The sequence below is a fragment of the Puma concolor genome, chromosome B3 (genome assembly GCF_028749965.1).
Source record: "Puma concolor isolate L17-30 chromosome B3, mPumCon1.1.hap2, whole genome shotgun sequence".
Classification (NCBI taxonomy): Eukaryota; Metazoa; Chordata; class Mammalia; order Carnivora; family Felidae; genus Puma; species Puma concolor.
In genome coordinates this window covers 94,885,999-94,911,447 of record NC_141672.1, presented here as the reverse complement: position 1 = coordinate 94,911,447, position 25,449 = coordinate 94,885,999, and the positions used below count along the sequence as shown (strand labels likewise).

The following is a 25,449-nucleotide window of genomic DNA, read 5'->3' as shown; positions in this document are numbered from 1 at the left end:
CATGAAATGTCCAAGAGGGGCTCTTTAGTAAGTATTCTGGACACTCTTCTATGACTTTTATACCATCCTCAGTAGTAACTTGCCCTGCATCATCCGGTGCCATTAATGAAACCAGCATAGCATTGGAATTTCACACTTTAATGAGAATATTCCAAATAGTGTATAGGCAAATACTTTCAACACTTCCAATTTTAAAAAGTTCAGATTTGAAACCAAACAAATTAATAAACAGTCTCTTCAATTACTATTTAAGTACTCAGGTTTAGGTCATTCAGCGTTAGTCACTTTCGATATTCAGCTGTTGTGTTTATAATTGAAGCGTATATGTAAAGTTAGTTTTACATATATGGAGATGTTCCAGTCCAGATTTTGAATCCATATGTGAGTTACCACTGTAGTTCCTGTAAAAGAATTCAGGCATATTTATGTTCAGACTCCAGCTTTGTTACTTCTTACCTCTATAACCTTGGGCAGGAAATGTGCCTCCTCTGAGACTCACTTTCTTCCTCTGCAAATGAGGATATACTACCTACCTCATGTGGTTGTTTGGGGATTATCAAAGCACAAATTCTTAAATCATTGAAAACATAATTTTCATATGAATAGACTTCCACTTAACTCATCATCAGAATAGCAGCAATTTGAAGAGAATGTGAAATTGGAATTTAACTAGTCAGTAGGAAAAGCCTTGGAATGAGATTGCAAAATAAGATATAAAACTGGTTAGTGTGCTACAGAGAAACAGAACTATCGCCCTGGAGGTAAATTTCTCTGTCAGAAAGTACAAATAAAACATCATCATGCTTTACCAATTTTCTACAAGTCCATCTCCAACTTTACCAGGTCCCTAATCTGGTCTCTGTTGAATTATTATTCAAAGTTGTCTTTCCCAAGAGAGTCAGATGGCCCTTGGCTGGGTTTGATGGATAATGGGCTAGCACACGAGATGACACAATCTTCCCCCCCACCCCCGCAACCTTTTTGTTGTTGTTGTTCATAGTTTCCTAGTCCAGGATAATTTTTCCTGAATAGGATAAAATAAGATAATGTGTAAAAGACCCTAATCCAGTGTTTTGATCATAGCAAATACTCATAGATATTCCCTTTTCCCGACATGCCTGCATGGACTTACCCAGATACTAGTTTTTGATGTCAAACTTGTGATTAGTTTCACTGTTTGCTCACTTTTTGTAACATTTTTGAAAGATTTGAAAACCTCCAGTAAATGGTTTGGCGCTATTGGTGTTTGATGTTGTGTGTCTTCTTTATTGTGAACTCACCAGGGAGAGTTTTTGTCACATTGTTAACTGAGTTTTTTCTCCTCCTGAGCTTTCCTCTCCTTTACATGGCTGGGGAAAATGTATACCATTCTTAGGATCAGAGTCAAGAATCAAATGAACTGATGGGACCTAAGTGTAAGGAGTGGGAAAGATTAGGAATCATCCAAGTTTGCAAATTCAGTTCAAATTAAATAAGGCTGTTTTAAAACAGATAATGTGGATGATTGTGAGAGAAACACATTATCAACTCCCTTTGGCCCCACGAGATCCAAAAAAGCTGCCACACCCATTGCGATGTCATGCAATTCCTAGAGCCAGGGATTATTTTGAACCTGAAGATAAAGAGCCTGAGGAGTGGGTGATGATGGTGGTGCTCTGGGGAATAATGACATTTTAATTTTGCATAAATGTTATCAGATTACTTGGGGGGGCACCCTTTTTTCTAGATTCAGGACTGAAATTGGTAAATTGTGTTTTAAATTCTCAATCGTAAATTTTGAGCTGTTTTAGGCCATTGCAAATTGTACTCCCTTGACTTAGATCTGCTATCTTTGTCTCTCTCCTATGCCTACAGGTATACATACCTATGAAGGAAAGAAGGAAAGAGAGAGGGTTGAAGAAAACAATAGCCATAGAGCAAGAAAGGAAAAAGGAAATGAAGGGAAGAAGGGAGAAAGGGAGAAAAGAGTTTCCAGGTGATAGGACTTTCAGAAAAATAAATTTAATTCCTCAAGGAAAAAATCGATTGTAATTGAGAAGTAAATACTAAAACCTCCTTCATAGTTGGTGTGAAACCAAGAAAATTTTGTTTGCAAGGGGGCCAGGAACTCTGGTTTCTCCTCACAGTAAGGCTGCTGATTTCTTTGAGGGTATGCCACCTGACTTGCCCAGGCCTTAGTATCTCAGTCCATCAATGGAGAAACTGGGCAGTCTGGTCACAAAGACCCTTTCTCATTCACCCATTCTGTGAACTGTTCTTGCCAATATTGCCCACAGTGTATTTGTAGTTGTTTTTGATTGGACAGAGAGAAAGAGATTGAAAGAGAGAGGGAGAGATAGATTAAGCTGGATGCTCTCTTGAGTGCAAAGCTTGGGTCCTGTACTGGTTTGTGTTTCTCTAGAACAACCCCTGGTGCCCTGTTGTCTCAAGGCTTCTCTCATGTTACCACAGAGGTGCTAAATCCTATAGTTATGCTTCACCTAGGTTAGTTGAACACTTGCAGTTTCTTGCTAATAATTCACTGAGATCTTATACCCACACTCTCTCTCCCTCTCTGCCACTTTAAATATCAATGGTATACAGATACAAGGTAAAATACTCAGCCCAGTAAGAAGAGGGCCATTTTTAAGTCATCTCTACCTGGTCTCTGGGCTTAGAGGGGATTCTTTGGGCCTTTGCTTCCTTAGGATTCAAGGCAAAACAACAGAGCTTGAGTAATTTCCTTCATAGTTATATAGAACTTTTCAGTTATGCATCATCTGAAACTTTTCACTCTATGTAGCAAGTCGCCGTATTTAAACAAATTGGATTCTTTGAGTCTTTACAACCCCGTGAGGTGGTCAAGATGTTTATGGTTCTTTGGGGTTTGTTTTGTTTTTTTAGCCCTACTATTATTTTAATTGCAGTATAGTTAACAGTGTTATATTAGTTTAAGGTGTACAATATAGTGATTCAACAATTCTATATATAATTCATTGCTCCTAATTAAGTGTACTCTTATCCCCTTTACCTATTTCACCCATCCCCCTCCCCCCTCCCTTCTGTTAACCATCAGATTGTTCTCTATAGTTAAGAGTCTATTTCTTAATTTGTCTCTCATTTTTCCCCTTTGCTACTTGTTTTGTTTCTTAATTCCACATACAAGTGTAATTATGGTATTTGTCTTTCTCTGACTTATTTTACTTAGCATTTTATTCTCTAGCTCCATCCGTGTTGTTGCAAATGACAAGATTTCATTCTTTTTATGGCTGAGTAATATTCCAGTGTGTGTGTGTGTGTGTGTGTGTGTGTGTGCGCGCACACGCACGCAAACATACCACACATCTTTATCCATTCGTGTAATAATGGACACTCGGGCTGCTTCTTTAATTTGGCTATTGTAAATAATGCTGGTATAAACACAGGGGTGCATGTATCCCTTTCATTTAGTGTTTTTATATTTTTCAGGTAAATACCCAATAGTGCAATTATTGGGTTGTAGGGTAGTTCTATTTTTAACTTTTTGAAGAAGCTCCATACTGTTTTCCACAGTGGCTGCACCAGTTCGCCTTCTGGCAAACATTGAATAAGGGTTCCTTTTTCTCCACATCCTTGCCAACACTTCTTGTTTCTTGTATTTTTGATTTTAGCCACTCTGACAGGTGTGAGGAAATATCTCATTGTAGTTTTGATTTGCTTTTCCCTGATGGTGAGTGATGCTGAGCATCTTTTCATGTTTCTGTTAGCCATCTGTAAGCTATCTGTATGTCTTCTTTGGAGAAATACCTGTTTGTGTCTTCTGCCCATTTTTTAATTGGATTATTTGTTTTTTGGGTGTTGAGTTGTATAAGCTCTTTATATATTTTGGATACTAACCTTTTATCCCATATGCCATTTGCAGATACCTTCTCCCATTCAGTAGGCTTTTAGTTTTGTTGGTTGTTTCCTTCATTGTTCAGAAGCTTTTTATTTTGATGTAGTTCCAATAATTTATTTTTGCTTTTGTTTCTCTTGCTTCAGTTGATCTATCTAAAAAAATATTGCTGCAGGTAATGTCTGAGAAATTGTTGCCTGTGATCCTTCTAGAATTTCTATGGTTTCAGGGCTCACATTTAGGCCCTTGATCCATTTTGAGTTTTTGTGTATGGTGTGAGAAAGTGGTCCAATCTCATTTTTTGCATGTAGCTGTCCCATTTTCTCAACACTGTTTGTTGAAGAGACTGTAGTTCCCCCATTGCATAACCTTGCCTCCTTTGTCAGTTAATTGACCATATAATCATGGGTTTATTTCTGGGCTATCTATTCTGCTCCATCGACTAATGTGTCTTATTTTTGTTTCAGGACCATACTGTTTTGATTACTATAGCTTTGTATTATATTTTGAAATCTGGGATTGTGATATCTCCCATTTTGTTTTTCTTTATCAAGATTGCTTTGCCTATTCAGTGCCTTTTGTAGTTCCATACAAATTTTAAGGGATTACATAGGGATTATATAAAATCTGTAGATGGCTTTGCATCATATGGACATTTTAACAATATTCTTTCAATCCATGAGCATGTAATGTCTTTCCATTTCTTTGGGTTTTCTTCAAATTCTTTCATCAGTGTTTTATACTTTTCAGAGTACAGGTATTTCACCTCTTTGGTTAAGTTGATTCCTAGGTATTTTATTATTGTTGGTACAATTATAAATGGGACTGTTTCTTAATTTCTCTTTCTGTTGCTTCATTTTTAGTACGTACCAGTACAACAGATTTCTGTACATTGATTTTGTATCCTCTGAGCTTACTGAATTAATTTATCAGTTCTAATAGTTTTTTGGTGGAATCTTTAGGGTTTTCTGTATATAGTATCATGTTATCTGCAAATAGTGAAAGTTTTCCTTCCTTCTTACCAGTATGGATGCCTTTTATTTCTTTTTGTTGTCAGACTGCTGCAGATAGGACTTGCAATACTATGTTGAATAAATGTGGTGAGAGTGGACATCCTTGTTCCTGACCTTAAGGGAAAAGCTCTCAGTTTTTCATGATTGAGTATGCTGTTAGCTGTGAATTTTTCATTGATGGCCTTTATTATGTTGAGGTATGTTCTCTCTAAATCTATTTTGTAGAGCATGCATGTTGTACTTTGTCAAATGCTTTTTCTGTTATCTATTAAACGATTATGTGGTGTTTATCTTTTCTCTTATTGAAGAAATGCATCACACTGATTGATTTGTGAATACTGAACCACACTTGCATCCCAGGAATAAATCCCACTTGATCATGGTGAATTATTTTTATAATGTATTGTTGGATTTGGTTTGCTCATATTTTGTTGAGGATTTTTGCATCTATGTTCATCAGAAATACTGTTCTGTAGTTCCCCCCTTTTTTTTTTTTTGTAGTGTCCTTATCTGGTTTTGGTATCAGGGTCATGCTGGTCTCATAGAATAAATTTGGGAGCTTGCTTTATTATCCCACTTTTTGGAATAGTTTGAGAACAGGTATTAATGCTTCTTTAAATGTTTGGTAGAATTCACTTGTGAAGCTGTCTGGTCCTGTCTTTTGTTTTTTGGGAGTTTTTTGGTTACTGATTTAATTTCATTGCTGGTAATTGGTCTGTTCAATTTTTCTATTTCTTCCTGATTCAGGTTTGGGAGGTTATATGTTTCTAGGAATTATCCATTTCTTGTAGGCTGCTTAATTTGTTGGCATATAATTTTTCATAATATTCTCTGATGATCCTTACTATTTCTATGGTGTCAGTTGTTATTTCTCCTCTTTCACTTCCAATTTTGTTTATTTAAGTTCTGCCCCCTCCCCCTCTTTCTCTGAGTCTGGTGAAAGGTTTATCGATTCTGGCAGTCTTTACAAAGAACCACCTCCTGATTTCACTGATCTATTGTTTTGTTGTTTTAGTTTCTATTTCATGTATTTCTGCTCTAATGTTTATTATTTCCTTCCTTCTTCTAGTTTTGGGTTTTGTTTGTTCCTTTACTAGCTCCCTTCGGTATAAGGTTGGGTTGGTTGAGGTTTTTCTTGCTTCTTGAAGTAGGCCTATATTGCTGCTATAAACTTCCCTGTTAGAACAACTTTTGCTGCATCCCAAAGATTTTGGACCATTGTGTTTTCATTTTCATCTTTCTCCATGTGTTTATTTCCACTTTCATTTCTTGATTGGCCTGTTCATTGTTTAATAGCATGTTATTTAGCCTCTATTTATATTTTTCCAGACTTATCGTGGTTGATTTCTAGTTTCTTAATGTGCAGTCAGAAAAGATGTATGGCATGACTTTTTTTTTTTTTTAGTTTGCTGACACTTGTTTTGTGGCCTAATATGTGATCTACTTTGGAGAATGTTCCATGTGTACTTGAGAAGATTGTGTATTCTGCTGTTTTAGGATGGCATGTTTTGAATTTGTCATTCAAAGCCACTGTTTCCTTGTTGATTTTGTTTGGATGATCTATCCTCCTAAGTGGAGAGTTAAAGTTCCCTAATATTATGATATTACTATTGATTACTTCCTTTATGTTTGTTATTAGCTGCTTTATGTATTTGGGTGCTTTCATGTTAGGTGCATAGATATTTACACTTGTTAATTTTTGTTGGATTGTTCCCTTTATGATTATATAGTGTCCTTTGTCTCTTCTCACAGTCTTTGTTTTTTAAAGTCTATTTTGTCTGATATAAGCATTTTATACTGGCTTTCTTTTCACTTCCATTCTGCATGTGTCTAGGTCTGAAATGAGTCTCTTGTAGGCAGCATATAGGTGGATCTTTATTTTAATCCATCACCCCATGTCTTTTGATTGGAGCACTTAGTCCCTTTATGTTCAAAGTACATATTGATAGGTATGTACTTATTGCCATTTTTTTTACTCGTTTTATGGGTTTTTTTTGTAGTTCTTCATTTCTTTCTTACTGTCTTCTCTCACACTGGTTGGTTTTCTTTAGTGATATAACTGGATTTCTATTTTTTGTGTATTACTGGTTTTTGGTTTGTGGTTACCATTTGGTTTATACATGGCATCTTATACTTTAGCAGTTGATATTAGGTTGATAATTGCTGAAGTTTCAATCCATTATTTACTCCTCCACCCCACCCCCACATTTTAGGTATATGATGTCATATTTTACATCCATTTAATTTATAAATCGCTTGACTCAATTTTGTAGATATAATTAAGTTTACTGCTTTTGTGTTGCTTTCTTACTCCTATTTATGATTTTTCTTTTCCACTCAGTGTCCCCTTTAATATTTTTTGTATGTCTGGTTTAGTGGTGATGAATTCCTTTAATCTGTTTGTGTGGGGAAACTCCTTCTCTCTCCTTCCATTCTCTATGATAGCCTTACTGGATAAAGTATTCTTGGTTGTAGGTGTTTTCTTTCAGCATTTTGAGATCATTATGCTCCCTTCTAGCCTTCAAAGTTTCTACTGAAAAATTAGCAGAAAGCCTCATGAAGTTTCCCTTGTTTGTAATCGTTTTCATTTGCTGCTTTTAAAATTCTTTTTGCCATTTTAATTACTATGTGGCTTGTCTAGACATCCTTGGATTGATGTTGGCAGTTGTCTGTACCTCCTGGATCCATATTTCTATTTTCTTAGACTCAGAAATTTTCAACAGTTCTTTCTTCAAATGAATTTTCTTTCTTTTTTCTCTCTTCTCCTAGGATCCCTATACTGTGAATGTTACTATGCTTGATAGTGTTGTGAGTTACCAAAGTCTATTTTATATTATTATTTTTCCCCTCTCTTATTCAGCTTGATTGCTTTTAATTACTCTGTCCTCCAGGTTGTGATCTGTCCTGCTTCCTGCAGTCTACTGTTCATTCCATCTAGTACATTTTTCATTCCATTTATTGAGTTATTTCTGATTGGTCCTTTTTATATTTTCTCTTAGTTAAATGTCTCGCTAAGGTCTTCTACTCTTTTCTCAAGTCTCACGAGTATCCTTATGATCATTAATTTAAATTCTCTACTAGGTATATTATCTCCATTTTGCTTAAGACTCTTGCTTCTGATTTTGTATTGTTCTTTCATTTGGGACATAGTCCTCTGTCTCCTCATTTTGTATGTCTGTTCTTATGTGTTAGGAAAGTCAGCTACATCTCCTGCCCTTGAAAGTAGTGGCTTTATGAAGAAGAGTGCCATGCAGTGCAATGTCCCCTCTTCACCAGAACTGGCACTCCAGGGGTTTTGGCTATATGTACTATTGTGTGTACCTTAACATTATGGCTGAGCCACGTTTGCCTTCTGTTCAGTCATCTGCCTGTTGTGGTCATAGTTTGTTCCCTGTGTTGTTATTGGGCCAACCTGGGGCTGCCTTGGCTTGAGTTGAGCCAAACAGGTGTTTGCCAAATATGTAGTAGCACTGAACTACAGGGCACTTACCCTGTGTTGTCCCCTGAGAAGCTGTCATTGGGGAGGCCTGAAGTCAAAGAAGATATTTGCCCCTAGCCCACCCTGGGGCCATAGTTGGATGGGTGTGTTTTTTTGTTTTTTTTTTTTTTGTTTTTTTTTTTTTAATTTTTTTTTCAACGTTTATATATTTTTGGGACAGAGAGAGACAGAGCATGAACAGGCGAGAGGCAAAGAGAGAGGGAGACACAGAATCGGAAACAGGCTCCAGGCTCTGAGCCATCAGCCCAGAGCCTGATGCGGGGCTCAAACTCACGGACCGCGAGATCGTGACCTGGCTGAAGTCGGACGCTTAACCGACTGCGCCACCCAGGCGCCCCTGGATGGGTGTGTTTTATCTTCTCCTCTCCCTGGATGCGGGAGTCCACCTTGGAATGGTGCGGGTCCCTTCCAGGGCTGCTTGCACACTGCCAGGCTTGTGGGACTGCTTTGGATTGGCTCTACTCAAGGTCATATTGGAGGGGGAAAGTCCACAGGAGAACACCAGGGTGGAGCATGCACTTATTAGGAAGGTTTGTGAAGGTCTGCTGGGGGAGGGGACCTGGAGACAAGGGCAGGATGGAGGCAGCATGTCTGCAGTCTAATATGGGGTAGGGCATGCTGCTGGCAAGTGGGTGTGGGTGCAGCTTTGGTTTCTGCAGGTGTCTGTGTGTCTAAGCTGGGGGGCAGGGGATGTAAATGGTGCTTGCCAGCCCCTTTGTTCCTGGAGAAGTCTCCCAAGAGTCCCTGTGCCATAAACAAATCTCATTCCCTGTTTCCCAGGGCCGTTGTGCTCTCTCAGGTTGGGGACTCATTTTCCTCTTGCCCTCAGGCTCTTCTAGAACTGAACCTGCTGATTTTTAAAGGTTTGGGTGTTAAGCCCCATTGGTGATAAGAACTGGTGAAATTTGGTTCCTCTGGTTTTCATAGCCAAATGCTATGGGGATTCATCTTCCCTGTGTGGGTTCCCTGTGCCTGGGGTGTCTGATGTGAGGGTCTTTTTCTTTACCTTTTCTGTGCCCACTGGGTCCTTCCCTCCCACAGACAGTCCTGTGGGTCAGTTTCACTCCTAACTGCATCTCCACCTTTCCTACCATCTTCCATGTGTTCTCTACATTTATCTGTGGAGAATCTTGTTCTGTTAGCATTTAGGTTGTTCTCTGGGCTATTTACATTGGTGTGGGTGTAATCTAGTCCTATTCATGGGACAAGGTAAGCTTGGGATCCTCCTATTTCACCATCTTCCCCAGAAATCCTCCAGAATGTTCATGTTAAACCCTTTTTAGGAAGAGGATATTGATGCACAGAGAGATTAAGTGATTTGTCCAATATCCCACAGAAAATAAAAAAGCTAGAACCCACTCAGATCGGCCACCAAATCCAGAGCTTCTTAGCTATAACTACTCATTTCACACCAGGATCTCCTCATAGACATGGGATTTGTAAACAAATAGTCCAGCTTCCTTCTAAAGCAGTAATCCAATTTTTCAAGTGTCCATATTTAGGGAAGAAGAGCAAACAAAGGTCAACATGTTTTGAGAGGTATATTTCAGGAGTTCTCTTTTCTCTCAATGCAAATAAGCAAGATTTCCTCCATTGCTTCCTTTGTCTTATGCATTTCATGAACTTATATAGGCATAGAGTGCAAACAAGGGAAATATTCATGCTTCAAACTATTTTTAAAATTTCTAGAAAGTACCACAAATCAGAAAGGTTGTAATTCTGAATTTTATGGTAAGGAGTTGCATTATTCTGTTAGTGTGTGCACAAAATGCCTTGATATTGATGTGATCTAATTACGTCAGTTAAACCCTCAAAATTATTATTTCACATTTTAAAAATTAGATACGAAGTTTATTAGTGAAAGAAGCTAGCAATAATGATGGCTTTCAGACTGTGATGGGCTTTTGTGGGTCAGGGGTCAGAAAATCATGTGGGGCCACAATTTTCCAATTTTTACATTAACATCTGGTGTTAAACGTCTGAAGTTTGCTTTACTGCGTCACATTTCATTCCTCAGTGAAAAATCATAAACTTTTGCAATTCTCTAGACTAAGCATTTCGCCGAACTGCCTGGAAGCCAGAACTAAATGACCCATGTGTTTCAAAATGCTCATTGCAAAAGATTTGGAGGCCCTCACTGGGCTAATCTGTACATGTGGAGCTATGACTTAACCAAGAAAGGGGCCTATCTGTTCTAGAGTTTCAAAACTTCCTGGCAGATCTATTCCTGTAACTGGTGCAGAATGCAAATCAGTTTAAAGCTGCGTAAGTAAATGTCCAGAGTTCAAGAAATAATAATGATGAGTTGGCCAGAATCTCTGGCTATCTCCATTCAGATTCCCGTAAGGTTTATAAGGGCAAGTTTAAATTTTTAATAAACTGCAGCCCTGGGCTTATACAAAAATATTTTATTGAACCAGGATACATGGAGAAATTATGGCTAACTTAATTTAGAAATAAAGTAATGATTGAGAAATCTAGTCATTTCATTCTTGTCACCATTTTTTCTTTACTCCCTGCTTTCTTCTATGTAAATATGAGCAGTGAGTAGGATACCTTATTTAATGGTTGGTAGTTCTACCTCTAGTGCATTTTCTTTCTCCTCAGTGTGCAAACGCTGTATAAATAAATATATAAATACAGCTGATGCACAGAGATTGGAGAGCAGTCACTCTGACTCCAGAACACCCTCAGAAAAAGTTTTGAATAAAACTCCTGTTATTTTCTTGAGATGTTGTCACTTTCATTAAATGATGTTTGAAAAAAAATTGGGATGATAATTAGATGATTAGGAGAGATAATAAGAATGGACAGAGGCTATTAATAACTTGCTGCCCCACTGCTAATGGTAGCTGGCCCTCATTCTTACTCTGACCATGTTCTAAGTCACATATGGAAACAATTCTTATTTTTCTTTATAAGATACTTACTTGGTCTGAAGCAGATAGAAGAAAGATTTTCTAAGCCAAGCAATTTATAGATACTATAGGGAAGGTCAAAATATTTTCTTGGTATTTCTTTATACAAATAAGGTAGTAATTTATATTTCTAACAGCTGTAAGATGGGTATTAAACAACAGAAATAGCTTCTAACTGTACATTAATGTAAAGTATCCTTAAGTATTGTAAATGGTTTCTTACCTATACAAATTGCTATTATTGATCAAATAGAAAAGATCATTGGAAATATCTTTTTGATTGGCAGGGTTTTATTTTATGGCTCTGTTTCTTCCTTACAGTTCTCAGCATAAGGTTTATACTTTGCTTACTTCCAGTAATTTTGTCATCTCAGATGAAATGTGCTAAAACACTTGGCACTACCGGGCTAAGCACAGGGTTTGGGAAGGAGAGTGGATAGGATACATAAGAAGCAGAAAGTTTCTCTTTCTTGCCCTTGGGAAGGTTCTAATCTAGAATCTTTCTACAGTGCCTTACACATATCATAGTTCATTGAATTAATTTCAAAGATGCACCATTTGTATATTATTTTAAAAATAAAAATTATTGCCAATTATTGTAAATATAAAATATGGTAATTTCTGGATTGTGGGAGATTGAGAAATGGCTGGTGGAAAACTACAGTGTATGGTGACTACTGTTCTAAGATGTTTGAAGATATTAGTTTCACTTGGTGTTTGGGGATAGGAAATAGGATCTCTTTTACAGCCGAGGGAAAGGGAGAGAGCCTGGAGGGACAGGAGCAAGAGGGTACTTTCCCAAGGGAACATATCAGAGGGCCTCTTCACAGAGCACTGGTGATGCCTAGAACAAGGAGAGCACTGCAGCAACTATCCCCCAGCACCCCACAGGATAAATACCTTTGTGGCATTTTCCCAGGACCTACAGGTTTTGCCCAGTGCTGAGAGAGCATCATTTCCTTCTTAGAACTCTGCTGTGTAGCCTATGGAGTCCTTGGGATTCAATCGGTTATCATTTTGGCAACTTAATCTGATTAATTTACTTGTATCTTATTTTCTGCTGCAGCATCCCTACAGAGAAAAAAATGAGATTCACTTATTAATTTTAGACAGGAAGGCAGATGGTGTGGTGAATGAGAGTCTGGGTTCTGGAGTCGGTAGCCTGGGTTTTGCTCCAGCCAAGGCAAGTGCCTTAACTATCACTTCAAACTTTATTCCAGTCTGATGTGTAAGAAAAGTAATCTTACCTACCCATATGGCTCCTGTGAGGATCAGATGAGACAATGCTTATTGCAAAACACTTGTCATAGTGCCTAGCACAAAAGGCTAAATAAACACAAATAACTACAAGCTGTGTAGTTTACCAGAAAGAGCAACTGCAGGTCTGTACTGCAGAGGGCTGCATTTCACTTGCCCAGAGGAGATTTAACAGGACTTTGTTTTAAAAGTTTTGACTTATAGAGGCTAGATAGAACTGGATTGTTGGAAAGAAGGAGGGACTCTAGGGGTGGAAGAGAAGTCTCAGTGACTGAATGCTGGAAGGATCTGCATTTCTTAAGCCTGGGAAATGAAGGGATAGTGCATTCTTTAGAGAAGCAGGGATCCTAATTCCACTGCCTTGAAAAGCCCCAAGAGATGGCAAGTGGTGTTAACACCTAAATGCCTGGGGATGTGGTCAGCAAATACCAAGCCTTCAGAGCAATGACCCCTGTCTCTGTAGCTTAGTCTGTGCCCAATAGGGAGCTAATGTCTGGCTCTACACATCTGGGCAATAACAGTGGTGACACATGGGCCTTTGAAATAAAGAGTAGGCCCTTCCCTAGTTCCTGGGACAAGGTAAGATCTGAGATTCTTAGACAAAGGGATAGAGTGGGGAGACTGGGGATTCAAGCTAGCCCAATTGCATATAGAAAGGTAAAAGTATGTGCCACTTTTACATCATAATTCTATAGAGCAAACCCATACCCACTAAATAATTCTTTGACTTGCTATTTTGTGTAACAGTTATGTGTGTCTATACAAGCTGCTTGTAGGGCTTTTGTGCTGTCCCTGTCCCCCGACACCATGGTGGTGTTCCTTAATCCATCCACTAGACCTAAATCAAAGATATCAGACCTAAGCTCTCAAAGTCTATTCAATACTCATTCTTATCAACTACCATTTACCCTTGATGTGGACTTTCTACCTGATCCTCCAGCAAGTGGCCTGAAAACTTTCTCTAAAATAGCATCATATAAGACTTCCAGGGAAGATGGTGGATTAGGAGGGACCTTAGGATCCAACAATATAACACCAGTATGAGTGTAAATAACCCAAAGAATGGTGGAACAGACTCTCCACAGCTAAATGTAGAGAAAAGGCCATGTTGAAGAGGGTAGGAAGGGCTGAAATGCTGTTGGGAGGTAAATGGACCCATGGAACTGTCTTCAATAAGGAGGGATTTAGCACGCATGGAGAGAGGAGACAACCAGACCCTCACACTAGAAACCCCATGCACAGGGAAAACGAATTCTTGTAACATTTGGCCTTGAAAACCAGAAGGGCATAATTTCACTAGTTCTTACAGTGAGCTGGGCTTAACACCTGGAACTTAAAACCAGTGGGCCCAGCTGTGGGAGAGTCTGGAAGGCAATAAGAAACAGCCCCTGCCCTTAAAGAGAGAACACAGTGAACAGCCCTGTGGAGATACAGCAGTTTGAAAAATACCTGGGATTTAGTAATCTCAGAGTGTGTACTGGAGGGGCAGGGATCCTTGGGAGACTTCTCTAGGAACAAAGGAGTTGGCGGGTACTGTTTCCCTCCCCACCCAGAGCCGAGACACATGGACACCTGTGGAAACCAGCACAGCACCAACACTCGCTAACTTGCTAACAGTGCACCCTGTCACTGCATTCTCCTACAGACATGCCCTACCAGCTAGGCTTTGGTTCCTGGTCTCCCACAGCAGACCAGCCCAAACCTTGCTAATGCTTCTGTCCTGCCCCATGTTCTACTGTGGACATAGTCCCTTCCCACATCAGTCCTGCATAAACCTTGTGAGCAAGTGCTCCTTCACCCTGAATTCTCTTTTGTACCTGCCCCCTCAAATAGTCCTTGCCTGGAGCCCACCCAAAGCATTTCCATAAGTCTGGCAGTGTACAGGCAGCCCCTACAGGGACCAGTACCACTCCAAAGTGCTTCCTGCCCCAAGGAGAGGGGAAGATAATCACACATACACACCAGTCCAACTGCAGCCCCGACAGTAGGCTAGGGGCAGACATCTGGTCTGATTACAGGTCTGCATACCAACAGAAGTTTCAATGGGACAAAGCAGGGAAAGCACCCTGCAGTTCAGTGCTACTGAATCTTTGGCAAACAGCTGGTTGTCTCAACTCAAGCCCAAGGCAGCCCTAGACTGGCGCAATAACACAGGGACTAAACCCTGCCTACAACAGGCAAAGAACCATTGCAGATGACTGGATTGAAGGCAAACACAGCTCAGTCACAATAGTAGGGCATATACAGCATACATATAAGACACCCCTGAAGCACCAGTCTCTGGTGAACAGGGGGCATTGCACTGCAGGGCACTACAGGACTTCTTCATAATGCCACTGCTTGCAAGAGCAGGAGGCATAGCTGACTTTCCAAACACATAGAAATAGAAAGACAGACAAAATGAGACAGAGGAATATATCCCCAATGAAAGAACATGACAAAATCACAGCAAGAATGCTAAATGAAACAGAGCTAAGTAATGTGCCTGATAGAGAATTTAAAGTAATGGTCATAAAGATACTCACTGGACTTGAGAAAAGAGTGGAAGACCTTAGTGAGACCCTTAATGAAGAGAAAATGTAAAAAGAACCAGTCAGAGATGAAGAACTCAGTAAGTGAAGTTAAAAATACACCAGAGGGAATGAATAGTAGATGAGAGTAAGCAGAAGAATGATCAGTGACCTGGAGGACAGAGTAATGGAAATCAATCAAGTTGAACAGGAGAGAGAGAAAAAAATAAATAGAATAAATAAAAGAATAGGCTAAGTTAACTCAGCAACACCATTAAGCATAATAACATTTGCATTATAGGGATCTCAGAAGAAAAAGAGAAAAGGGAGCAGAAAATTTATTTAAAGAAATAATAGCTGAAAACTTACTTAATTTGGGGAAGGAAACATCTAGTAAATCCAGATCTAGGAGGTACTGACAGCCCAACAAAATCAGCCTGAGAGAGACAGTGATTAAAATGGCAGAAGTAGTGATAGGAAATTATAAAAGCACAAGGTGAAAAGAAAAATAAGTTATATATACAAGGGAAAGTCCATAAGGCTATCCGCTGATTTTTCAGCAAAAATTTGGTAGACTAGAACGGAGTAGTATGAAAAATCCAAAGTCCTGAAAGAAAAAACCTACAACCAAGAATACTCTATCCAGTAAGGCTATTATTGAGAGTGGAAGGAGAGTAAAGAGTATCCTAGACAAAAGTTAAAGGAATTTACCACCACTCAACCATCTATACAAAAAATGTTAAAGGGGATACTTCAGTTAAAAGGAAAGACCATAAGTAGGAGTAAGAAAAGGAATCACAAAAGCAGTAAAACTGTATCTATAAAAATCAGTCAAGGGATTCACAAAATAAAAGGATGTAAAGTGTGACACCATATACCTAAAACTTGGGGGAAGAGGAATAAAGAATGGGTTCAAACTTATGTTACCCTCAACTAAATATAGAGAGCTTTAGACATAAGATATCCTATATAAACCTAATGGTAATCACAAATCAAAAACTAGTAATAGATATGCAAAAAATAAAGACAAAGGATTCCAAGTATATCACTAAAGAAAGCTAGCCCACTGTGAGAGAAGATAGTAAGAAAAGAAACAGAGAAGAACTACAAAAACCCATAAAACAAGTAGCAAAATGGCAATAAGTACATACCTATCAATAGTTATCAATATCAACAGTTATTTTGAATGTAAAGGGACTAAATGCTCTAATCAAAAGCCACAGAGTTACAAAATGGATTAAAAAAGCAAGACCCGGGGCGCCTGGGTGGCGCAGTCGGTTAAGCGTCCGACTTCAACCAGGTCACGATCTCGCGGTCCGTGAGTTCGAGCCCCGCGTCAGGCTCTGGGCTGATGGCTCGGAGCCTGGAGCCTGTTTCCGATTCTGTGTCTCCCTCTCTCTCTGCCCCTCCCCCGTTCATGCTCTGTCTCTCTCTGTCCCAAAAATAAATAAAAACGTTGAAAAAAAAAAAATTAAAAAAAAAAAAAAAAAAAAGCAAGACCCATCCATACACTGCCTACAAGAGACTCTTCAGACCTAAAGATGCCTGCAGATTGAAAGTGAAGGGATGAAAAAGCAATTATCATGCAAATGGAAGTGAAAAGAAAGCTGGAGTAGGAGTACTTCTATCAAACAAAATAGACTTTTTCTTTTTTCTTTTCTCTTCCTTCCTTCCTCCCTTCCTTCCTTCCTTCCTTCTTCTGAAAGAGACCATGAGTAGTGGCAAGGGGCAGAGGGAGAGAGAGAAAACCTTAAACAGGCCCCATGCTCAGTGGGGAGCCTGACATGGGGCTAGATCCCATGACCCTTGGATCATGACTTGAGCCAACATTAAGATTTAGATGCTCAACCATCTGAGTCACCCAGGCGCCCCCAAAATAGACTTTAAAACAAAGACTTTAAGAAGATATAAAGGACATTACATAATCATGAGAGGACCAATCCAAGAAGAATATATAATAATTGTAAATAATTATGCATCCAGCATGAGAGTACCCAAATACATAAAGCAGTTAATAACAAACATAAAGGAAGTAATCAATAATATAATAATAGCAGGGGATTTTAACACCCCACTTACATCAAGGGATAGATCATCCCCACACAAAATCAAAAAGAAAACAGTGACTTTAAATGACACATTGGATCACATAGGTTTTAACAGATATATTCAGAACATTCCATCCTAAAATAGAATATATAATCTTCTCAAGTGCACATGGAACAAAAGATCGCATACTAGGCCACAAAACAAGTCTCAGCAAATCAAAAAATATCTAAATCACACCATACATCTTTTTCTGGGCAAAACTCTATGAAACTAGAAATCAACCACAATAAAATGTCTGGAAAAAAACACAAATACATGGAGGCTAAATAACATGCTACTAAACAATGAATGAGTCAATCAAGAAATCAAAGAGGAAATTAAAAAAAAAAATACATGGTGGTCCAAAATCTTTGGGATGCAGCAAAAATGGTTCTAACAGGGAAGTTTAGAGCAGTACAGGCCTACCTCAAGATGCAATAAAAATTTCAACCAACCTAACCTTATACCCAAGGGAGCTAATAAAAGAACAAACAAAACCCAAAACCAGTAAAAGGAAGGAAAAAATAAACATTAGGGCAAAAATAAATGAAATAGAAACTATAAACAAACATAGAAACCCTGATAGAATGGATCAATGAAACCAAGAGCTGCTAGTTCTTTAAAAAGATCAACAGAATTGATAAACCTCTGGCCAGAGTCCTCAAAAACAGAGGAGAGGAGAGAGGGGAGGGGGAGAGGAGAGAGGAGAGAGGGGGGAGAGAGAGAGAGAGGGAGAGAGAGGGAGAGAGAGAGAGAGAGAGAGAGAGAGAACTTAAACAAAGCTGGAAATCACAAAGGAGAAATAACTGACACCACATCAATAGAAAGGATTTTAAGGGAATGTTATGAAAAACTATATGCCAACGAATTGGACAACTAAGAAGAAATGGATAAATTCTTAGAAATATAACCTCCCAAACCTGCATTAGTAAGAAACAGAAAAGTTGAACAGATCAATTAGCAGCAATGAAATTGAATCAGTAATCAAGACCCCTGTGCTTGCTTCTGCCCTTGGAGAAAAGACTTAATAAGTCTCTCAGCACAGAACCTCAAATGTTAGAAAACAGAAGTTCTTCCCTCTGTACTCCTTTCTTCCCTATCACATCACAGCTTCCACTGACTCAAGTGGCCTGCAGTCTGACATGGAAGTTGGAATCATCCCTGACCTCTAAAATATTTTCATCTTCACAGGGCACCTTGTCCATATCTGGGAGGGAGTACCTTGAGGCTGACAAAATATGGAAAAAATAGAAACTGAGGGAAAGGTGATATTTGGAGAAGTTTCCAGAGATTGGCAAGCTGATGTCCAAATGGTCAGGGTTTTCCCAATACCACTGCTTAGTGTGGGGTAATTTTGTGTCCATGGCATAGTATAGCTGAGGAAAAAAAGCCAGCAACAAAACAGACAATGTTCCCATGGTAAAAAGAGCTGTGGGGATCCTGGGGAACTAGGAAGGGGGAGTTGCTGGAGAGAAAGCCATGGGACATGATGGGTTTAAGAAAGACATGAAGGACCATCTATACTGTGTGCAGTCTATCTTCCTGGGAAAGGGAGAGAAGGAAGAAGTCAGGGCATGGCTATGACTTAGAAAGTCAACTGTGGGACTGTTTAGCAAAGACACTTACCATCTCCATGCCCATGTCCCCACCAGGAAAATGAGGATCATTGGACATTCCTTGAACGGTTGAGAGGATTACACCAGAGAATGATTATAATATAGCAGCTAACATGTTTTTAGCCTTTATTGAGTGCTGGGGGTTGGGCTAAGCCTCCCATGAATTATATCCACTTCTCACAACAACCCTGTTTTCAAGTGAGAAGACTAACTGAACCCCAGAGAGTTCGGGTAACTCACCCAGAGTCATGGAATCACCGGAGGAGCTGGGAGTCAACTCTGGGAGTTTCATTCACTCATGGCCTGTGTGTTCTTAATCCAATGCCATCTTTCACATACATTTAGACTTTGGGTTCAGTGCTTGTAGTTCCTGGTGACTTAGCTTTGTATCACAAGTGTGCACACATTTCTCATGAAGGTTCTCTACTTTATCTAATCCCTTGACATATCCAGCTTTGGCATTTCTTAGCATTTTCTTTTTAAGTTTTTTTTCTCAACTTCCAATCTGTGAATAAATATAAAGAAGAAAAGAGGAAGTTATTTTCTTTAAAAGTTTCTTTATCTGCTTTTGTTTATACAGTAGAAACTTGCCTTGAGATATCATCAGGCATATGTCGATTTGCTATGGAGCCCTGCTTTGGGGGTTCTCCAGACACACATACTGGAATCAATCACAATAAATTCTATATGTGGGTTGCTTTCCTCCATATAGCGTGGTAAATTCTTCAGCACTCATACTAAATTTTTTATGGCCATGAAACTGTTCTCCAGCCAGGTCAGCCAGAAGTGGTAGCTCCAAATTTTTGAGTCAGCACTAGAGTTCGGAAGGGTTAAAATTCTTAGATCACTTTTGGCTACTGTTAGAAAAACACCGCCAATTTTCCTCTCTCTCAAGATGCTAGACTTTTTGTTTTAAGTATGATTGTAGGTGTTTTTAATGGATGCATAATCTGCTAAAAAGTTGTCTTTTTTTTTATCCTGAAGATGCTTTTACTATATGGAGGATTGCCAAGGACAAAATGCCTATGCCATGCCAAAAAATTATTCTCACTAACCTGTTTGTTATAAAAGATTTGCTATAGCATTTCTTCACATTTCTCCATTCTGTTCCTTTTGGCCACTGTTTTTAAGCTGGACACTGCATTTTCCCTGCCTTATTTCTCCACACAATCAAATCAGAAATGTGGAGATAATTAGCAGGACACAAAGGTAAATCATTTATTCTATGATCCCCCCAGGTTCACTTGATTAAGGATGGCACCAGAACCCTGATGTCCTTGTAACTGGATGAGTATTGGTTAGAAGATAAGATACACCAGCCAACCTCATTGAAGTGGTTGACCCCGTCTCTGCTTTTATACCCACTGTACACATCTGTATAATCACACTTATTTTGGTTGTGCTGATTATATATTTTAAGTCTGTTTCTCTAGACAGAGAAGTCCTATAGGAAAGGTTCCATGTCATATTTGCCTTTGAATTTCCAGTGTACTGCACCGTTCCTGGCAGATAATTTATTGTCATAATATTTGCTAAATGAATGGTCATGATTCAGACTTATTTTTGAAATAAAAATCCTGTTCTGCACAAAGCATTGACGTGGTCTTTTTGGCAACATTAGACTTGGAAAACACATCTCCTATTTAACCACGGATGTATGAATACTGCGTATTGACCACATCCTGGAGATAAACTCTATAGTTTCACTGCTTTAATCATTCTTGGTCAATATCTGGCATGAAGTGAAACCCCACAGGAGTTACTAAAACCTTAAAAATACATCATCAACTGAACCCCACACATGGAATATCTATTTTAAATGCACTGCAGTATTTTGGGCTCTAAGGCAATGTTTCCTCTGTGATTAATATTTTCCCCTTGAATTTACTTTTTATATTTTCATTTTACCCAGCCTTGGTTATCTTTACTTGTTTACATTTTACCATTATTTATTTTATCTATTCATATTCCAAGCCACTTTGAGTCCTTTGGATAATGATATGGGACAGGACTAACTAATTTTAAAAACACTGCCAACTCCTAGGTAGGGATTCAAATCAGAGACTTTTGGGAGAGGTGGATGGAAGTTCTTTCTCTCTTCCATGGTCCACTCCATGATCACAGGTAGATCACTTAGTTCACATTACCCTTTGATTCTGTTATTTGTTCAGACAGTTGAAAATAATACCTTCAAAAATATGTGGAAGTGACTGGAAGGCTCTAAAAAACAAAAAACAAAAAACAATGACTTAACACACTAAAAAGAATCAGTTATGCCTCCTCATCAATTCTTTCCAACCCCCAAAGAACTGTGTTTTGTTTTTCAGGTCCTTAGGGACAGAATGCCTCATGAAGTCTTTCTTGCTACTTCTTGGAAAATCAAGTAATAAAGCAATAGACTGCCTATGTAAAACACAGTATAGATCCTTAAGGGATCTATCTAAAAGTCTATCTTAAGTCTATCTAAAATAGACTGCCTATGTAAAACACAGTATAGATCCTTAAGGGACTTTAGATCAAAAGAAATAGAGCTTGGCACATGGCACAGGAGAGCAGTGAAAATAGCCCTGCACTTGGAGTCAGAATACCTGGGTTCATGGCTATGCCATGGAATCTTGAGCCTTTTACCTAAGTTTTTCAAATTCTATGCCCTTGCTTGTCAAGGATAGTGGTGCTATAGTCAGGATTAAATAAGAGAATGAACATCAAAGAAGCTTATAGCTTGTAAAATCATATCAGGAGTATATGTTAATAATAGATAGTGTTTATATTTGATGCAAAATGAGGCATTGGAAAGAACTTTTGAGCATACAGACCTGGATTTACTTGCCCTTCCTAGCTATCTCATTTCAGGCAACATACTTGACACCTATGAATCTCAGATTCTTAATCTGTATAGTGGGTACAGATGGAGTGTGGTAGAGTTCCTAGGAATATTGGTGGCAAAGCATGGAAAGCATGAAGCAGAGTGGCTGGCACATAGTATGAACTGAATAAGTGAAAGCCTTCATTTCATGATTAATATAGTTTAACAATAGAAATTGTATATAATTTAGTGCTAAATTGTTTGCTTATAGCCTGTGGATAGTGTAGGAGTTTAGAGAAGATGTATGCCAACTATATTTGTGGTCTTGTTAAAAAGGATTTATGGAAGAGGAGTAATTTTAGATAGTCCTGGAAAGGTGAGTAAGCTTTGCTTAGGTGAAATAAACAGTAGTGATTACTCCAATTGGTCCTTTAGACATAGATAGCTCAGTCATCATCACACTTGAATTTTTCTTGGACCTTGTGTAGACCTGGGTATAATGGTGTTTTTGTAAACTTCCAAAGCATTTATTACATAAATCCAAGTTGAGAACCATTTCCTTAAAGCTACACATGAATAGATATATGTTTAATTGTTGAGATGGTCCTATGGAATGGAATATTCCAGAAAGCACACTGGACTGGGATTAGGAGTTGCAGGTTCTTTCTGTAGCTCTACCCTGACTGCTGGTGGAGGTCTTTGGCCTCCCTCCTCATCTGCCAAACAGGGAGGCTGGACTCTGTGTCTTCAAGCCCTTATGGTCTATGATGTAGCCAAGCAGGTACCACCCCCACCACTCTAATTTGGGAAGGCAGGATCAGTGGTTGAATTGTGGGGGTGCTCCTCTTGCTTTCCCCATAAATATACTTCTCTCCTCCCCATACCAGCCCCACCCACAAGCACATGAGGGAAGCTCAATAAGGACATCTGAAAACTGTTTTCCTCTTTTCCTGAGAAACCCCATAACATCATCAATCTGTATTTGTTTTATTTCTAATGAAGGAAATGTGCCCCTCTTATTGGAAACACCTTGCAGAAAGAGGCAAGAGTCTCTCCCTGCAGTCTGGCAGCTGAGAGCAGAGCTGCCGGCTGCACCCCACCTGTCCCAACAGCCAAGACTGACACAGCCTCAAATGCTTTCCATACGAAAACCTCTGTGAAGTTTCCTGTGCACACAGTGCAGACTGGGGCCCAGTTGCTGTCTCTGGCCAAGGTAATGCAAACCACATGCTTGGAGAGGAGTCAAGGCAAATATAGTTCCCCCAGAGGCCAAACATAAGTGGCACCTTCTTATCTTAGTCATGAACCCCTCTTCCATGGACCAGGCATTGGTCAAAAGTGTAGAATAATTGCAAACATCAGTCCTGAAAATCACTGTGCACTGGTTAGGCCACCTAATGCTCCTTAGAAGGCAGCTGTCCATTTTTACTCTTCGTAAACAGCAGAGGGGGCTGGAAATTAGAAGGAAGGTAGTACATGTGGGGGATTTCATTTGGTATCCTAACTTCTTAGTTGGAACTTACCAGGTAGGACAGACAGCCTGTGGCCTGGTCCTCGAGCTCTTTCCTAGGTCCTGAAGTGAGTTTCAAAGAGACATGTTGGGTATAGCTGGGAGCCAGGCTGGCTTGCTTCCCTTACTTATCAGAGTTTTGAGAAGGGGCCTTTGGCTTGTCGCTGGGTGGTGGCATCCGCCATTCTGTGAATAGGACATCCTGCAAGGACAAAATTAGCAGTCCTAGAATCATCTAGAGAACAATCCCTGCCTTTCTGGTGATAATATTTCCTGTTACAGACTCCATTTGAGCTTCAGTTAGGCATAATGCCACAGGAGCTCACCCTCTGGAAGCAGAATGAAGTCACTTCCTATGTCAGTTTGTTGCTTCTATATCTAACTCCATCATTTAACATCCTCAGAACCTCAGCTTCCTCATCTGTAAAATGAGAAGAATGATAGCCACTGCAGAGGGATTTTTCAAGGATTAGCTTATATAATACGCTCTGACGCCAGACTGCCAGGGTTTGAACCCCTCTCTACCACATTCCAGCTGTCAGGCAAGTTGGTTCTTCTCTCTCTGCTTCAGTTTTCTTATATATAAAATGATAAGACTAGTAGGGTCTACCTCATGGGGCTGTTGTGAGGATTAAATGAGTTAATGCTTATAAAGCTCCTGGAATAGTGGCTGGTACAGAATGTCGATTTGCTATGGAGCCCTGCTTTGGGGGTTCTCCAGACACACATACTGGAATCAATCACAATAAATTCTATATGTGGGTTGCTTTCCTCCATATAGCGTGGTAAATTCTTCAGCACTCATACTAAATTTTTTATGGCCATGAAACTGTTCTCCAGCCAGGTCAGCCAGAAGTGGTAGCTCCAAATTTTTGAGTCAGCACTAGAGTTCGGAAGGGTTAAAATTCTTAGATCACTCTCGTGGTCCGGGAGTTCGAGCCCTGCGTCAGGCTCTGGGCTGATGGCTCAGAGCCTGGAGCCTGTTTCCGATTCTGTGTCTCCCTCTCTCTCTGCCCCTCCCCTGTTCATGCTCTGTCTTTCTCTGTCCGAAAAATAAATAAACGTTGAAAAAAAGTTAAAAAAAAAATTCTTAGATCACTTTTGGCTACTGTTAGAAAAACACCGCCAATTTTCCTCTCTCTCAAGATGCTAGATTTTTTGTTTCAAATATGATTGTAGGTGTTTTTAATGGATGCATAATCTGCTAAAAAGTTGTCTTTTTTTTTTTTACCCTGAAGATCCTGGAGTGACTGCCAGTTATTATTATTACTAGGACTATGCACTCAGCCAGGGAAGGAACATGTATTCTCACCTCTCATTTCCTCCCTCTAGACTTCCTGGGATGATTCAGCTGTGAGTCCACTGAGGTGTCATCCTGGCCCTGAGGAAAGAGAAGAAGGAGTTGTGGGACCAAGTGAATAGATCAGGGACATCAGGCTAGCAGCCCAGTCCCCATGGGAGAGCCCAGGATCAGCTGATCTTTCCACAGGAAGAGGAGAAACCACAGCAGCCCTCACTTTCCCTGGGCTCTCACTGAGTTTTGCTAAGTCATTCCTAGGTCTTACCTCATGGAGAAAGATGTTACTACAGAAGCCAGAGAATGCATTCCTAGGGTCCCAGGCTATGTCCTCAGACCAGGATGCTCTGTGATGGAGGCCTGCAGGAGGGGTAGGGTGGAGTAGAGAGGTTCTTGCTTCCCTCTGGCAGGTATGGAAGATGTTGAGTATCCACTTCAAAAAATAATTTCTCTTCTGGGGTCAGAAGAGGAGGACAGTAAGCAGTTTCTGGTTGCTCCTTAGCATAATTGTTACTCTTTTCTCTAAAATTAGTCCATACCTTATTCCTAGAGAGATGGCCTCACTGCACACTTATTTATTCTAGACGTAATGAAGGGCCCACTATATGCCAGACACAGTGCTAGGGAGTGCCCTCAAAGAGAATTTCATAAAATCTTAAATAATCATTATATAGTATTTTCAGCTTATAATATAAATGGGTTCAAAGTCCAATGTGGGCATAGTGAATGAAGATATCACACAAGGCTTCAAAGAGGAAACAATGTTGGTGTTGAGCTATTGGTTCCCAGAAACAGACCCACCTGAGTCTGCTACTTGTGATCTTGGAGAAGTTATCTTAATCTTTCTGACTCTTGGTTTCTCCATCTGTAAAATGAAGATAATGGCACCATCTTTAAAGATTTTGTGTGTGGACTGAGATAAAATATATAGTGTGCCAGGAACACTGTAATTAACAAATGGTGGCCATTTTTAATCAGTGAAGATCTGCATATGTCTAAAAATTCCATGGGAGGATTTTTTTTTGAAAAATTGTGGCACATTTGGAACTTAATGTTCATGTTTTTGTTTCATGGATGGTTGC

General features: G+C 39.4%; 1 long non-coding RNA gene across 1 annotated transcript; it reads right to left on the bottom strand.

The window, feature by feature from the left end:
- Nucleotides 1–119: 119 nt before the first annotated feature.
- Nucleotides 120–20,908, bottom strand: LOC147580215 (uncharacterized). Its single transcript, XR_015252637.1, has 2 exons — nt 18,995–20,908; nt 120–401 (listed from the first exon to the last, which is right to left on the bottom strand). It is a non-coding gene; the product is annotated as an uncharacterized LOC147580215 (long non-coding RNA).
- Nucleotides 20,909–25,449: the final 4,541 nt, after the last annotated feature.